The 15,283-nt window shown below is 42.2% G+C and overlaps 1 long non-coding RNA gene across 1 annotated transcript; it reads left to right on the top strand.

Moving 5' to 3' along the window:
* Window positions 1-8,511: 8,511 nt before the first annotated feature.
* Window positions 8,512-10,254, top strand: LOC111610568. Its single transcript, XR_002753713.1, has 3 exons — window positions 8,512-8,642; window positions 9,673-9,853; window positions 10,099-10,254. It is a non-coding gene; the product is annotated as an uncharacterized LOC111610568 (long non-coding RNA).
* Window positions 10,255-15,283: the final 5,029 nt, after the last annotated feature.

Genomic DNA, 15,283 nt, shown 5'->3' with positions numbered 1-15,283 from the left:
TGGAAGTCTGGGATGTCTCCCAAACATTAAATAGTACGGAGTGTATCCAGTTGAGTCATGTTTTGTGCAGTTGTAAGCATGGGTCATGGCATCCACATATTCATGCCACCTGGGCTTTAGGTGAGGTGGCAGAGTTCCCAGCATATTCATTAGGGTCCGGTTGAACCTTTCAGTGGTCCCGTTGCCCTGTGGGTGATATGGAGTGGTGTGAGTCTTAGTGATGCCAGTGATCTTGCATAGTTCTTTTACAATTGCACTCTCAAAATTGCGTCCTTGATCTGCATGGAGCTTTGCTGGAAAGCCGAACCGGCAGAAGAAATTCTTCCACAGAACCTTGGCCACAGTGCGTGCTTTTTGGTCTTTGGTGGGGTAGGCTTGAGCGTAACGAGAAAAGTGGTCTGTTACAACAAGAACATTTTCAATGCCCCCCTTTGACTTTTCCAGGCAGAGAAAGTCTACACACACAAGCTCCATGGGGGCATTGCTGTGGATGCTGACAAGAGGAGCTCCAATACTGCTTGTGGGGGTCTTCCTAAGACAACATCTTTCACACTGCTCACACCACGATTTGACTTCCAGGGACATATTTGGCCAGTAGAATCGCTCTCTTATCAGCTGTAGAGTTCTCTCAAAGCCTAAATGACCTGAATCATCATGCAGAGCAGTTTTAGCCACCACCCGCAGCTTCTCTGGCAAGATGAGTTGCTCAATGCGTCCTCTTTGCCCATCTGTGATGCATCTGTATAGGATGCCATTTCTGACCACCAACCTCCTCCACTCTTTTATGAGAAGGCTCCCATGTCTTCCCAGGCCGATCCTCACGCTTCGAGGTGGTTTTTTGTTATTATTTTTGAAATACAGAACTTGGCCAATAATGGAATCATCTTTCTGTTCTGCACGGATTTGTTGAATTGTCATGGCTGGAAGTGCATCTGTTCCCACGTCCCAATACAGCTGATTCACTGTTGGGAAAACACAGCTATCTGACACCTTCGAAACTGTAGCGTTGTTGAATGTATGCTGGGGCTTTGGAACACACTGGGGCCCTGGAGGCTTCGATTCAGAGACCCTGACATGCTGAGGGCATGACTGTAAGATCTGTGTGACTTCTTGGTTGGACATGCGTGAAAGAGCATCAGCATTTGCATTGTTCTGTCCCCTTCTGTACTGGATGTCAAACTCAAAGGACGATAGCTGGGACACCCATCTCTGCCCTGTGGCATCAAGTTTGGCTGTCGTCATCACATATTTGAGGGGGTTATTATCAGTCAAGACAGAGAAACAACGTCCATAAAGATGGTCATAGAACTTGTCTGTGACGGCCCACTTTAGGGCCAGAAATTCCAGCTTGTGTGCCGGATATCTGGTTTCAGGTGGGCTTAAGCCTCTGCTGGCATAAGCCATGACCCTCTCGACCCCATTCTGAACTTGAGCCAACACAGCACCCAGTCCCTCCCCCGAAGCATCAGTCTGCAGCACGAAAGGCAGGTTGTAGTCTGGGTAGCCTAGTATGGGTGCTGTCACCAGTCTATCCTTTAAACGCTGAAATGCCTCTTCGCACTCAGCAGTCCACAGATAGGGTCGGTCAGAGTCAGTGTGTTTATGTGTCTTTCTCTTTTTCTTTCTGGGATCGCCAGAGGTGAGACGGTACAAGGGAGCAGCCAGCGTGGAGTAACCTTTCACATAGCGTCTGTAGTACCCTGTAAATCCCAAAAACTGCAGGACCTCTTTACGATTAGTGGGCGTTTTCCAGTTCTTAACCTTGCTGATCTTCTCTGGATCTGTCTTGATTCCCTCCGCAGACACAATGTGGCCCAGATACTGCACCTCCTTCTTCACCAGCTGACACTTTGAGGGTTTTAACTTCAAGCCATGTTCTTTCAGTCGATCAAAAACCAGCTGGAGGCGTTCCAGATGCTCCTCAAATGTTTTGGAAAATATGATGAGGTCATCAAGATAAATGAGCAGGTGAGTGAAATTCAGGTCCCCAAAGCAGCATGTCATGAGCCTCTGAAATGTGGATGGGGCATTTTGGAGCCCGAATGGCATTCTGTTGGCCTCAAAAAGCCCCATGGGCGTGCTGAATGCAGTTTTGTGTTTATCATGCTCTGCCACTTCCACTTGCCAGTAGCCTGACGTAAGATCCAGTGTGGAGAAGTATTTAGCTTGCCCCAGTGCCTCCAATGCTTCTTCAATTCGTGGCAACGGAAATGCATCACGTGTGCTGCAGGAATTCAGTTTTCTGTAGTCAATACAAAGCCTTAATGACCCATCTTTCTTAGTAACAATCACCACTGGTGATGCATATGGGCTTTTGCTTGGCCGGATAACTTCTGCAGCTTCCATCTCTGTCAGGAGGTTCCTCACCTCTTGCCACTGAGAAGGGGGGATCTTACGATATGGAAGTCGAAATGGCTTTGAGTCCACCAGAGGAATCTCATGCTGCACAGTCTTTGTATGACCGTAATCCATAGCATTCTGGGAGAAGACATCCCCATTTTTCTCCACTAGGTTCCTGAGGAGAGCACGCTGGTCTTCATTTTCCACTGCTGCTCCACCCAGGTCCACCTCAAAACTTGCCACCACTTGACCCAGGCTCAGACACAGCTCTTCTTTCATTTCACTTTGATGTTTGTCTCCTCCTGTGTCAGAAGATTCAAACACTTTGTCCACCAAGAAGGCTGTGGCAAGCTGAGTGTTGGGCTTAATAGTGATGTTTTTCCGGGACGCATTCATGACTCTGACTGGAGCATATCCCCTCTTTACATCTGTGAGAACTTTAGCCACTAGTAGGTCTTGGGGGAGCTGGTGTGGAGAAGGGCTTTCAATCAGTGCTGTATAGATTTTTTTCTGAGGGCCTGCCTTAATCCTACATTTCACATCCACCTCTTTACCACTAGGGATACAGATAGCCCGACCAGTGAAGACAGCGGGGCCAACCATGCCATGCATCTGATCTTCTTCTGTGTTTTCAAACTCCATCACAGCAGAATGCCATTCTGGATGGCTCTCTTTTATCCTGTGGAGGAACTCGACACCGTAAACTGCTTGTAGGTGACTTCTAGATGCACGGATGACATTGATTCCAATGAGCAGAGGCACTGAGGAGCGATATTCAGAATCAGGGACAACAAATGTGGGGACAGTCATACAGTCCTCTCCAAAGACCTTAAGTTTGATCTGCAAAACACCATAATAAGGCACATTTTGAGCTGCAGCACCTTCTATAGTTATTTTGGATGGGTGTAGATTCTGTTTTTGAAGGTCTGGGTGGTTGTGCCAGAAGCTATGGGTGATGCTCGTGATTTGAGATCCAGAGTCAATCAGAGCCCTGCATTTAATGCCATTTATCTCCACTTCTCCCTCATTTCTTGGGCCCACCAGAGGAGTTCCCTCTGCTCTATTAGCATTGCCTTTATCATCTCTGTGTGGGGCTTCCTGCTTGCCCATGGTTGCCCCTGCTACCATGGGCTTTAAGGGTTTAAACCCTGAGCTGGGGGGATGCTGATTTCCTCTGCCGAGGTTGACCACTGAGCAAGGCGAGTCCCAGTGGAGGTGGAATCAGGAAGTACTGCTCGGCAAAATCTAGCTATGTGCCCTCGGTTTCCACAGCGATGACATGTAACACTTGAACTGTGGCTCGTAGAATGTGCTGATGAGGGGGATGTGTTTGGGGGCAACTTGGAGGATTTTATACTTGATTCCAGTTTGGACAGCTTGGCCATTTGCTCTTCTTGGTTAAGAGCTAATTTTCTGACAATCTCAGTCAGTTCAGAGAGCTCAGAAGTGCATTGTTTTCCTTCCAACCTCACAGCTGAGCTTTCTGAGGTCATCTGCACCTGAGTGAATGTCTTCTTTATTTTATTTTGTGGCTGGAACTTCTTTGTTTCTCTTGCCATATTTCGTAACTCTGACTGCAGTTCTCTGAAACTCAGTAACATGGGCTTCATTGGAGCTATTCGTGCATATACCTGTTCGTCTATCAGCCCTCTTAAAAACTGGCGAGTCAGTTTACTATCTCGATCTGGAAAGGGCCTACCACCCCTCTGGTGTTCTTCCACAGCCCGCAAGATTGCCTCCAGCGCTATGGCATACGAGCAGGCTGACTCGCATGACCTCTGGCTCCGCTCATAAAAGTCGGCTAAAGGATCTAACGAGCCTTGAGTATCACCGTATTCTGCCCTCAGTTCGTTAAATGCCTTCTCGGGGGTCTGGTCATTGGGTGGGAGGTTGAGAACCAGCTTTCTGGCCTCTCCATTGAGGTGTCGAACCACTGTGGAGAAGCGAAGATGTACAGGGAGGTCAATGGCATCCAGCAGGTATTGCATATCACGGATCCAGTCTTCCACGAGCATCTTACTGTCTGCGTTACCAGTAAAGACTTGCACGTTCTTTACTTGGTGAGTCTGCAGGAAACCACCATATATTGCTTGGGGGAGGCGTGGACTGATGGTAGTCCTCCCACCGTCATCTAACTGAGGGTCAGGATGGTATGCATACGAGGCCATGGCAGCAGGTGGGGGTCGAGGAATGTATTGGGCAGCTCCTGAGCGGTCATATGTGTTAAACCCCAATGCATGCGGCTGCATGTGCTGTGGTACACTGGCCTGCTCGTGCCCAACGTGGTTGGGGGCTCCATATGAGGCAAACTGGGGTATATTTTGTGTTCGTGCTTCCCCCTGAGTGCAACCCTGATAAATAGGTGCAACAGATTGAGAGGGCTGGAGTGTGGGTCTGGGCTGGGAGTGAGGGGTGGAATGTAGGTGGTCTGGGTAGGTGTGGGTGCTATGTCCCACAAGCTGCCCGGTCTGGTTAACCCCTGGAGGTTGTGTGCTGGGCTGCTGTAGTAACTGAGGTGCATTTTGGAATGCACTAGAATAGCTTTGATGACCAACGTGGGCTGGTGCAGCTGGGGCAGTAGGAGGAGGGAGAGGAAGGAGAGACGGCTGCGGAGGGACAGGGTACTGGTCACTATAGAAGGACAAATGAGGAGGAGGAGGAGTAAGCTGCCCTTCACATGGCCATGGCTGCGGTTGTGTGTGACCTGGAATGGCACTGAGGTTATTTTGCTGGGACTCTGCGAGAGATCCTGGACTCAGGGGCTCAACTGAGTGATGATGCCACATATTTGCCCTTTCTTTCTTTATTATATTTTACTCTTAAGTAGAATTATGGGCACAACAGATCTTGTGCCTGCGTTTCAGGAAGTTCACTATAGTGTTCTTTGCAGCAAATAAATTCAACACACTACTCAGCACATCTTATAGACATTTAAAAGAGAATAAAAAAATAAAATGCCACAACAATAAATATGTATATTCAATACTGAGTCACAACGGCCCCTTTGAATGGCTAGCTGGAAAGTCTTTTTTTTTTTTTTTTTTTTTTTTTTTTACATTACTATCACAAAACAAATTAACACCACAACATTTTACTCGAATCTCTAAAGAATACACAGGAAATGTGATTCTGCCCAAGTGGAGGCACAGTCAAACGGAATACAGTCTCTTTTTTTTTATTTTGATTACAACAGAATCCCTCCAACCTGTTGGTCTCCAAGAACCACAATCCGGGTCACGGCACCAAGATGTAACCCAGGCTTTCCCTCTTTAACCCTGCAGCTGCTGGAAGACACCCGATGGACTCTGCGTTGTGTTTGTGTGAGGGTGGGATGTGTTCCGTGCAGGAGAGGAATCAGACAGGCGGCTCGTCGTTGTGGGGAGACTTTGGCGCGTTTATTTTGTTCACCTTACAGGCAGTAAACACACTGTCAGCATTCAATCGTTTTTTTCTTTTTACAAAATAATCAAACATCACCAAAACAAAATGTAATTTATACTTAACAGGCAAACTGAACAAACAGAAATAGATCGGTATATTAATATACTGTATATGTTACACCGAGCTAGCAGAGCTGCTGCTTACCTTACAGGCAGTAAACACACTGTAAAGAATACGGCAGTTCGCGCGCAGAAATCCCCTGCCTACGGTGTCCCCGGCAGGACAAACATGTCGGAATTGTGGTAGTGCCAGCAATTACAGAAAACAACAGCACCCTCTTTTGGAACATTTATGCACTGCTTTACAATAGCAACCATTAAATTGTAGCTTTAGCTTAGCGTTCAGGGTTTTTGTTCTGCTCTATGCATACTTAATGAAATAAAAGCCACAGTTATTTGTTTTTTTATGGCTGTAAAGTATAAAACAACGAATATAGTTGTCTTGTTTCTAGGACAACTCCAACTTTCCGCGAGGTAATATTCAATATTCGTTTTGACTGCGAGGAAACAGTTTTAAATTGCAAAACAAAAGTTACTTGTGCGCTTAAGGAAATATAATAGGGTTAATTTTGTCTTTCGACTGCACTCATGGACTTGCGGTCATTGTCTTTTTCAGACATTAAAAACAAGTTCTGAACTGGATGTCTCCAGAAATAAAACAGCATAAATTCATCATTGCTTCTTTCCCCTCAGACCGTCTCTGCTACACCCAACTTTCGTCCCGTGTCCCTTATCGCTGTGAAGAAACAGGCTATAATTAAATATAACAGAAGGTTGAATGAGACGAGAAAACCAGAGCAAACCCTACAGAAAAGTCAACATGCCTAAAAGCAGATATTTTGGCAATAAAATGGCTGTTATTGAATTTATAGAGTTTTAAATAACACATGGCAATTTCTAAAGGCATTGTTCAATTCTGGTTATGTTCTAACAACAATAATGTTTATTCACTTCTCCATATTTTATTGGAGAGCCAGGTTGGGTTATTTTTTAGCTTAAGAAATAAAATTAGTACTTGAAAAGTGCGTTGCATATTTATTCAGGGTGTCAACAGAGTAAACATTTTTCACATTATGTATGGGTTGCATTATAAACAAAATAGCCTAGCAAAAGTTTTAAAGATTGTTGATTAAGAAAGGTGAATGGATCAAAAACTTACGTTTTATCTAGTTTAGTGACAGTTCTAGCTAACTGTGCTTTCACAAACGCTTTTTTAAAAAGTTATATGCCACCTTCTTAGAATTTATTTTAAAAGCTTTATTATCAGTTTTTGTGATGTTATGTCAGTTGACATTCTACAGCAGGGGTGTCAAACTCAATTTCACCAAGGGCCACTTCAGCATATTGGCCACCCTCAACGGGCCACATTGACGGTATAAATCAGGAATGCCCAAGTGCAGTCCTCCAGACTGCAACTTTTAGATGCGTCCCTACTAAAACATACCCCAGACAAAAAGTTGACTTCCCTCATTAGCAGCAACTCAGTTCTGTAGAGGCCTATGAATGAGTTTATGATCCAGGTGTGTTAGAGAAGGAACGCATCTAAAGTTGCAGAGTGATAGGTCTGGAAAACTAGACTTGGGCAACCCTAGCATAAATGTATGAAAATACAATGTTAAAAATAAATTAAACAACACCTCACATTGTTAAATAACTGATTTTATGTATTCAAGTTTTAAATATTACATTTGAGTTTACATGGATGTAAAATTACTGCTCAGTTTAAAAATTACAATATTTTTAAACTGCTCAGCTAAACTTCGCTCTTTAGCTTGTTAGCTTGTCGATGTTTCAGTTTTATTCACTGGAAAAATTAATCTTTGTCTGCTTTAAAGATAAGCAGACAAAGAATAAAAACAAGTTTTGATATTAACTCTCAACTTCATTCACAAAACTTGTTCGTTATTTCTTACACAACGAACATGTATTTCACATAAGAACAAAACAATGAGGTGATGTTGCCTGTCCTTGAACACAAAGCTGACCCTCTTCACCCTGTCACCAACTCACACACATCCTCATTGTGTTGTGTTGTGTAAATAAACAAAACACAAGCAAAATCAATAAACTATATGCATATTCCAGTATACTGAGTTTTGGTTTTACATTCATTCTATTTAAATTTAGTTTGTTCGTGCTTACCAATGTTTTCCCCTGGTCAGTTCGTCCATGTCCGGTTTTAGTTCTATTCTGTGGAAATCCGCAAAACGGCGTGAAGGTTTTCGTCAGTAATGCGCGATCTGGTCTTGTTTAAATTCATTATTGAAAACATCTGTTCGCTCAGATAGGTGCTTCCAAACATGGACAAAAAACACGAGCTGCATGGAGTCGAAGCTGCGGCATCAAATCAGGGGGCAGTAGACGGTAAAAGTCCTCGATTGAAACGTCACGGAACTTCGCTCTTTAGCTTGTTAGCTTGTCGATGTTTCAGTTTTATTCGCTGGGAAAATTAATAATCAGCTTGAGGTGACTCTGCTGCACTCTAGTGGCGAGAAGCCGTAATGTTGGCTGGTAACAATCGGAAGGCATTATGGGAGATGTAGTTTGTAGTCAATTCGTGCTCAAAACTTATTTGAAGTCAATCAATGGGGCTGTGAAACGGTGGTGGGGGGGGAGAGGGCCACATAAAATGACGTAGCGGGCCACATGTGGCCCGCGGGCCTTGAGTTTGACACATGTGTTCTACAGGTTATAAGATTTAAGCGTTCAATGTCGCCATCTAGTGGTGAAATTTATGTACATCACTTTAAGAGTCGGGCGTTAATGACGTCATTAGAGAGCAGACAAGTCAGGACAATGCAACGCATGGTTTTTGCAGTAACACGGCTACTCCTATACAGTTGGTCCTAGAAAGCACTGTCGGTAAGAGTTCTGTTAATATTCGTTATATAAGCATAAGTTAATCATTTGTAAATGCAATACCGCTTTGTGAGAACTTACGGCTTTGAGCTAATACTTTCGTTGTAGCGACCGAGTATACTTGTGGGTGCTGTATTAACTGCTACTGTGTATTATTCAAAGTTTGTATGTTTATTTCATAGTTTTACACCTACTCCATCTGGCTTCATTAAAGACTCAAAGCAAGCGCTCTAGTCTGTGTGATCCTTTGGAGAGGAGTTTAGCTGAGTGTCGACTCCGGCAAGGCGTTGGAGGTTGAGGACATGACAGTATTATTTCAGTCATATTTCATACATTAACTAAAAACCAAGCTTTCGTTTCTGTTCATTTTTACCACAAGATTACATTATAAAAGAAACAATGGTTCTTAATTATGATTCTACTGCAAAAGAGAAAACAGCAAGTTATATCTTTAATACTAATTATATTTTAACCTGTTCTATCATTTTGAAATTTGATAAATGAAATAACTTAGAGGTCCTTTGGGGTAACATTTACGCAATTTCACCTCAATGTGATGAGTAAAACTATTCCATTTTAAATGTCTTGGATCATTTTTGTCACTGTTATTATCCCAACAGTTTGTGTTTTACAGTGTACCAAACTATTGCTCACCAGGGCGCAAAAGCGGACGTTTTGTGCGTCACTATTTCTTATCGCTTACATTTTTATTTTTTATGTTTTGGCATGCACCTAAAATGATGTTTTGAAAACGACCTTAAAAAGTCTCCAAAATATGACTCCATTAGCAATAAAAGTTTAAAATATTGTCTTACCTTCTGCGTTCACAACAGAGGTCACAGCAAGAAAAGCCAGGCATCCAAAGAACAAGGAGTGAACTATTTGTTTAGAACAATAAAGCATCTTTTTCAGCCCTTGTCTGTCTAATATCTTTTTGCTTTGGAAAAGGTGCCCTAAAAATCTCAAGAGTTATTCACAAACTCGCAGGCAGAAGTAGCAATTTGTTTCCTCTTTTTTCTTTTTGGCTGCACAGACTAAAACTGCGCGTCAACCAGTGAGGATGCTGAAGGAAGAAACATAAAACGGCTCAGGAGTGAAGAGGCGCAGCTTATCTTCCCCAAATAGTCGCACTGGCAAGCAGATGAAGCACCTGTGTGAAAAATCACGTCCTCCAATACGTCACGGCTCAAAATGTCCAGGGTGGGCACAGGGAGGTGAGCAGGACTGCTGCTTCTCAGCGAGACCAGACTGTTAGTAATTACTTTATAATGAGGATATAAAAGTGTAGAAATAAAAATCAACTCAAGATAATGTTATCAGATCATATTCTTGAATAAAAAGCACAGAAAGTACAGAAACTTTGGATGATTTAATTTCATTATTTGTATAAAATATGGTTGGAACTCTTAATTCATTTTCATTCTGTAACAAGGCGGCGTTTTGCGGTTGGATTTTACAGTGAGGACGAAAAGCTGAGGCAGTCAGGTGGAAACAGCAGTGGTTTATTCTTCACACAGCATCAGCAACACTTCACAGGTGAAACTGCAGCCTTAAATAGTCCCAGCTGTGACCGACCAAACCACCTTTAATTGACAGGGTTGTCTCAATTCATCAATCTCCACCTATTTAAATAAAATACCTTTTACTAAATACAAATATTTCCACTTTTTATAAATATTTTATGTTATGAAGCCTAGGCGCAAATTCAAACTGGAAGACTCTTTTATCCCCACCGGGACCCGTTAATTGAAGCGACCTGCCCACAATCGTCGACCTATCAACGCTGGACCAAGCCACGTCACGTCCAATCATCGACCAAGTCCCAGCTGATAAGGACCTTCATTCATGGCGTCCTTCGCTCTCCAGCCGAGCTCAACCCACCACCACCCCTTCTCCTCCATTCGCCCGGTCCTGAGGCCCGCACCCTTCTTCAACCTCCACCACCAGTGCCGGGCCCTGGGGGATGACGTTCCTAACAGCATCGGGGATGCTCATCTGAAGCCTATCGCTAACGCTACGATATCCGTTATCCCCAGCCGGGGCCCGAGCGCCAAAGACTTTAAATTCTGTTTGTCAATAAACTCTTCTAATTGTCTTCTCATCTCCGTCTGAGTCTCTCCAGATTGAATTATCATTACAGTACACCATAATGAAACACCACAAAACCCATAAACAATCTCCTCCCCCCACACACACTTTTCAATGGCCTCTCCTGGAAACTATACGTGGTGTCTGGACCCCTGGGGCGGTATTTGTCCAAACACCCTGGAGAGGACACAGAAAAGACAAGTGGGTCACTTCATATTAGAAATCCACACTTAACAGATTACGCACAAACATTTGCTCAGTTTTACCCACCAGTAGCTCATTGCTCTGAGTAACAATTACCCTCCCTTCACAGGCAACCACCTCACCTCTCAATGAGGAGCAGCTGTGCAGAGCCCAGAACAAAAGGCTGCATGCTAATCTCTAAAAATGCTCAATAAATACAATTAAGACTTCTTGTGTGCAAATTGCTATTTATGTGCAAATCTATGCTTAAAGTGCAGTGCTAAATAAAGTGCTTGTTAACAAAGTGCAAAAAGTGCTTTTAAAAGTGCTAAACAGTGATTTAAGTAAAAATAGATGAATAGAATAATGAAGATCTCTTCATTACAGGTTCATTTTTTAAAAATAAACAAGGTGCAGAATTCTAGAACACTGTCAAAGGTTACCATAGCCTGGACAATCCTATGATGTCACAAGACATGTTGTGATGTCACCACAGAACTTCACTTGAAGTTCAGTGATTAGTTCTTGTGCTTGTCAGAAAGCACAAGGTCCAGTGACGACAGCTTCTACAGAAAACCCTGTTTGGATAATTTTTGAGACAGTTTTTGAGAAAAATGGAGACTCAGAATAAGGAATTCTTTGAAGAGGAGATTCAATGCCAGGAAGATGGACGGAAGAACAAGCATAGTCAGGATGCCTGGATTCAAGGCAAAGATACCCAAAGCGGTGATTCCTTGGAGGAGGAAATTAACAGGCTAAAGATGCTCTTGAATTCAGAAAGAGCCAGATTCAATGAGGAACGCCAAAGAGCAAACAACTTGGATAAAGAACTGCATGACGCGAAACTCAAACTAAAAAAATTCGAGTTTAGTGAAAACGACGTTGGCGTGTGCAGTGAAGCAAAACAAGGATCCAATGCCAGTGAGGACATCGTGTTTTCTGAGCTCCTCATGGAAAATAAAGCCCTCCAATATCAGCTACAATCTTCTCAAGAAAAAGAGGCACTTTTACAGCGAGAAATGCAGTCAAGTACGGCCTTATATCAGGAAGTCCTTGCTAAGCTAGAAACTGACATTTTTAATCTGTCAGAACAGGTGGCAACTTTACAGGAAGAGCTGGACGTAGAAAGAACAGCTAACTCTCGAACAAATATGAGCAAGAGGTTTTTTAAGATGATAAAAGATGGAAACACAGGACAGAGTACAGAACTGAAGACATGTCTCCAGAGCAAGCTGGACCAAGCCAAAGAGGAAAACCGGGAAATGACAAAGAAATTTGAAATGGATGTTTTAACTCATAAAAACCGGATATGTTCACTGGAGAGGGAGCTGCAAGACGACAGAGAATCTCATGCAGAGATAGTGAAAATGAACCAACTGCTTTACTCAGAGCTGCAAGCTGAGAATGCAACTCTTTGTCAAAAAATCGCTGCAGTGCACGACGTTTCCCTAGAGACACAGAGATGCATCCAGGAAGAGCTGGACCAAGCCAAAGAGGCAAACCGGGAAATGACAAAGAAATTTGAAATGGATGTTTTAACTTATAAGAAACGGATATGTTCACTGGAGAGGGAGCTGCAAGACGACAGGGAATCTCATGCAGAGATAGTGAAAATCAACCAAATGCTTTACTCAGAGCTGCAAGCTGAGAATGCAACTCTTAGTCAAAAAATGGCTTCAGTTCAAGACGATTCCCTAGAGGCACAGAGATGCATCCAGAAAGAGCTGGACCAAGCCAAAGACGCAAGTCTAGAAATGGTCCAGAAGTTTGAAGTTGAAATTTTAGCCCTTAGAAAAGAAATAGAAACAATGGAGCAGGAGCATCGGGATGAAAGATATCGTCATGCAGAGGTCGAGATACGTAACGGAAAGAGGGCCAAATTCCTCCACGCGGAGAAGAACATGCTGCAGAAGGAGCTGGATGAAGTTAAACGCGACCTCTTTTTAAATGAAGTCAAATACAGGAAAGAGCTGGATGCGTCAACAGCTGAAATAGAACGCCAACTTTCACGCAATTATAAGCTCTCTGAGGAGCTAAAAAGGAAGGATCAGGAGGTAATTGCCGAAGCACAGGCTCCCCTCCCGGTAAAGAAACCTTTTCTGAAAAAGCTTCGACATGCTCTGGGTTTGAAGAAACCGGAAAAATGGAAGAGAAAGCAGCCTGCTGAAGAAAATGAGTAATGCTTTTTTATGCTAGGGGCCAAGATCATGAAGCTTCTCACCATAATGGATGGATGTATGGATGGATGAAGATTTGCAATCCACTTGCAAGGACCACCTCATAAAGATTGAAGTTTAAAGATTTATTGAAGAAGGGATGAAAGGATGGGGGAATGAGGGGATCAAGGGAGGTGAAGAAGTGAAGACTTAGTGTGGGGGTAACATGTTGACTTTCACAAGCACAGACCACACCGCAAAGATATAAGTTTAAAGATTTATAAAAGAAGGCATGATGCACAGTGGCGCAGTTGGTAGCACTGTTGCCTTGCAGGAAGAAGGTCCTGGGCTCAATTCCAGGCCTTTTTTCTGCATGGAGTTAGCATGTTCTCCCTGTGCAGGCGTGGGTTCTCTCCGGGTGCTCCGGCTTCCTCCCACAGTCCAAAAACATGAAATGTGTTCAGGTTAATTGGTCTCTCTAAATTCTCCTTAGGTCTGCGTTTGTGTGTATATGATTGTTTGTCTCTGTGATGGACTGGCGACCTGTCCAGGGTGTACCCTACCTCTCACCAGTTGACCACTGGAGATGGGCACCAGCACAGATCTCAATGGGATAAGGGTGTAAGAAAATGGATGGATGGGACAAAGGGATGAAATTAGATAAATACATAATTATAATTATATTATAATTAGAGGTGTGGTCTGGACGTGGCCATGCTTCCGAACTTAAGTTAACATATTAACTTAATTTCGCTAGCATGGACCGCGCCACGAAGATATAAGTTTGCATGTTCTCTCTGTGCACGCATGGGTTCTCTCCGGGTACTCCGGCTTCCTCCCACTGTCCAAAAGCATGACTGTTAGGTTAATACGTCTTTCTAAATTTTCACTAGGTGTGTGTGTATGGTTGTGTTTCTGTGTTGCCCTGCGACAGACTGGCAACCTGTCCAGGATGAACCGCGCCTCTCGCCCGAAACGTTCGCTGGAGATAGACACCAGCACCTCCCAACCCCACTAGGGACCAGGGTGTACAGAAAATAGATGGGTAGATAATAATAATAATAATTATTATTATTATTAATAATAATAATAACAATAATAATAATAATACAATTATTATTATTATTATATTATTATTATTATAATACTCTGATATGATTTAAAATTTTCTGAGAATAATAATAATTATTATTATTATTAATGATAATAATAATAATAATGTGATTTATTTGTTGTTTATAAAATATTTTTAAATTAAAATAAAATTTTTGACACAATGTATTTCCCTTTGAATTTTGTGGAAAAAGAATATTTCATCACAGGTACATTTCAATAAATTTAATTTGTTTCAGTATTTAAAAGCTATAAGGGGAAACTGCCATATAGACTCACTAAACATAAATAGATATATTTCAAGAATTTATCTATGACACTTTAGAGGATTAAGTCTACAGCTAATGGAAACTCAAAGTACATGTTCTCATAAAACTGAGAACATGTACAATAAATTTATTTATTTATTTGGACATCAACTACATCTGTCATAGTTTTTGTGTCATGTCATTCCTAAAACAGAGACGGCATAAGCATCTTATCTAGGCACATAAGCAGAAATAATTGAAATATACCACTGACGATGAGAAATCTATATTGGATGTTTCCCTTTGTAAATTCTTTTATTAAAAAAATTAAAATGTACCTTTTCGTAATAATCTGTTGACCCAGCGCTCATGTGAATCTAAGTTTTATGTATTTAATGCTTTTTAATCAGGCTTTTATGAGAAGTGCTTTATTGTGTCATGGGAGGTAAATGATGCCTGGTTTTCAACTTATTTGCAATTAATGATCTCAAAAGTGAGCCACATGTGGAGCCTGGAAATATTTTAGTGAGTAAACATTTTTATCCATTTAATTTTTCCTGATAGTCGGACGATTTTACATGTTTTTGGAGAGATTTTTGGTTATGCATGGTTGAACAATTGATAGCACCGTTGCCTTTCAGCAAGAAGGTCCTGAGAAAATAATCAAGGTGACACTCAAGGTACATTTTAAATCACTGAATAATATTTTAATATGATATAAATATGATATTTTACATAATGCAGCCTCTTTAAACAAACAAGACATTTTGAAATCTAGGACTGTAATTCACCACTTCAAAGTTTACATCCCTTTGTGTTCATCCACAACATAAAATTGCACTAATATTAATTAAAA

The sequence above is a fragment of the Xiphophorus maculatus genome, chromosome 13 (genome assembly GCF_002775205.1).
Source record: "Xiphophorus maculatus strain JP 163 A chromosome 13, X_maculatus-5.0-male, whole genome shotgun sequence".
NCBI lineage: Eukaryota > Metazoa > Chordata > Actinopteri > Cyprinodontiformes > Poeciliidae > Xiphophorus > Xiphophorus maculatus.
This window is presented reverse-complemented; position numbering and strand designations above follow the sequence as displayed.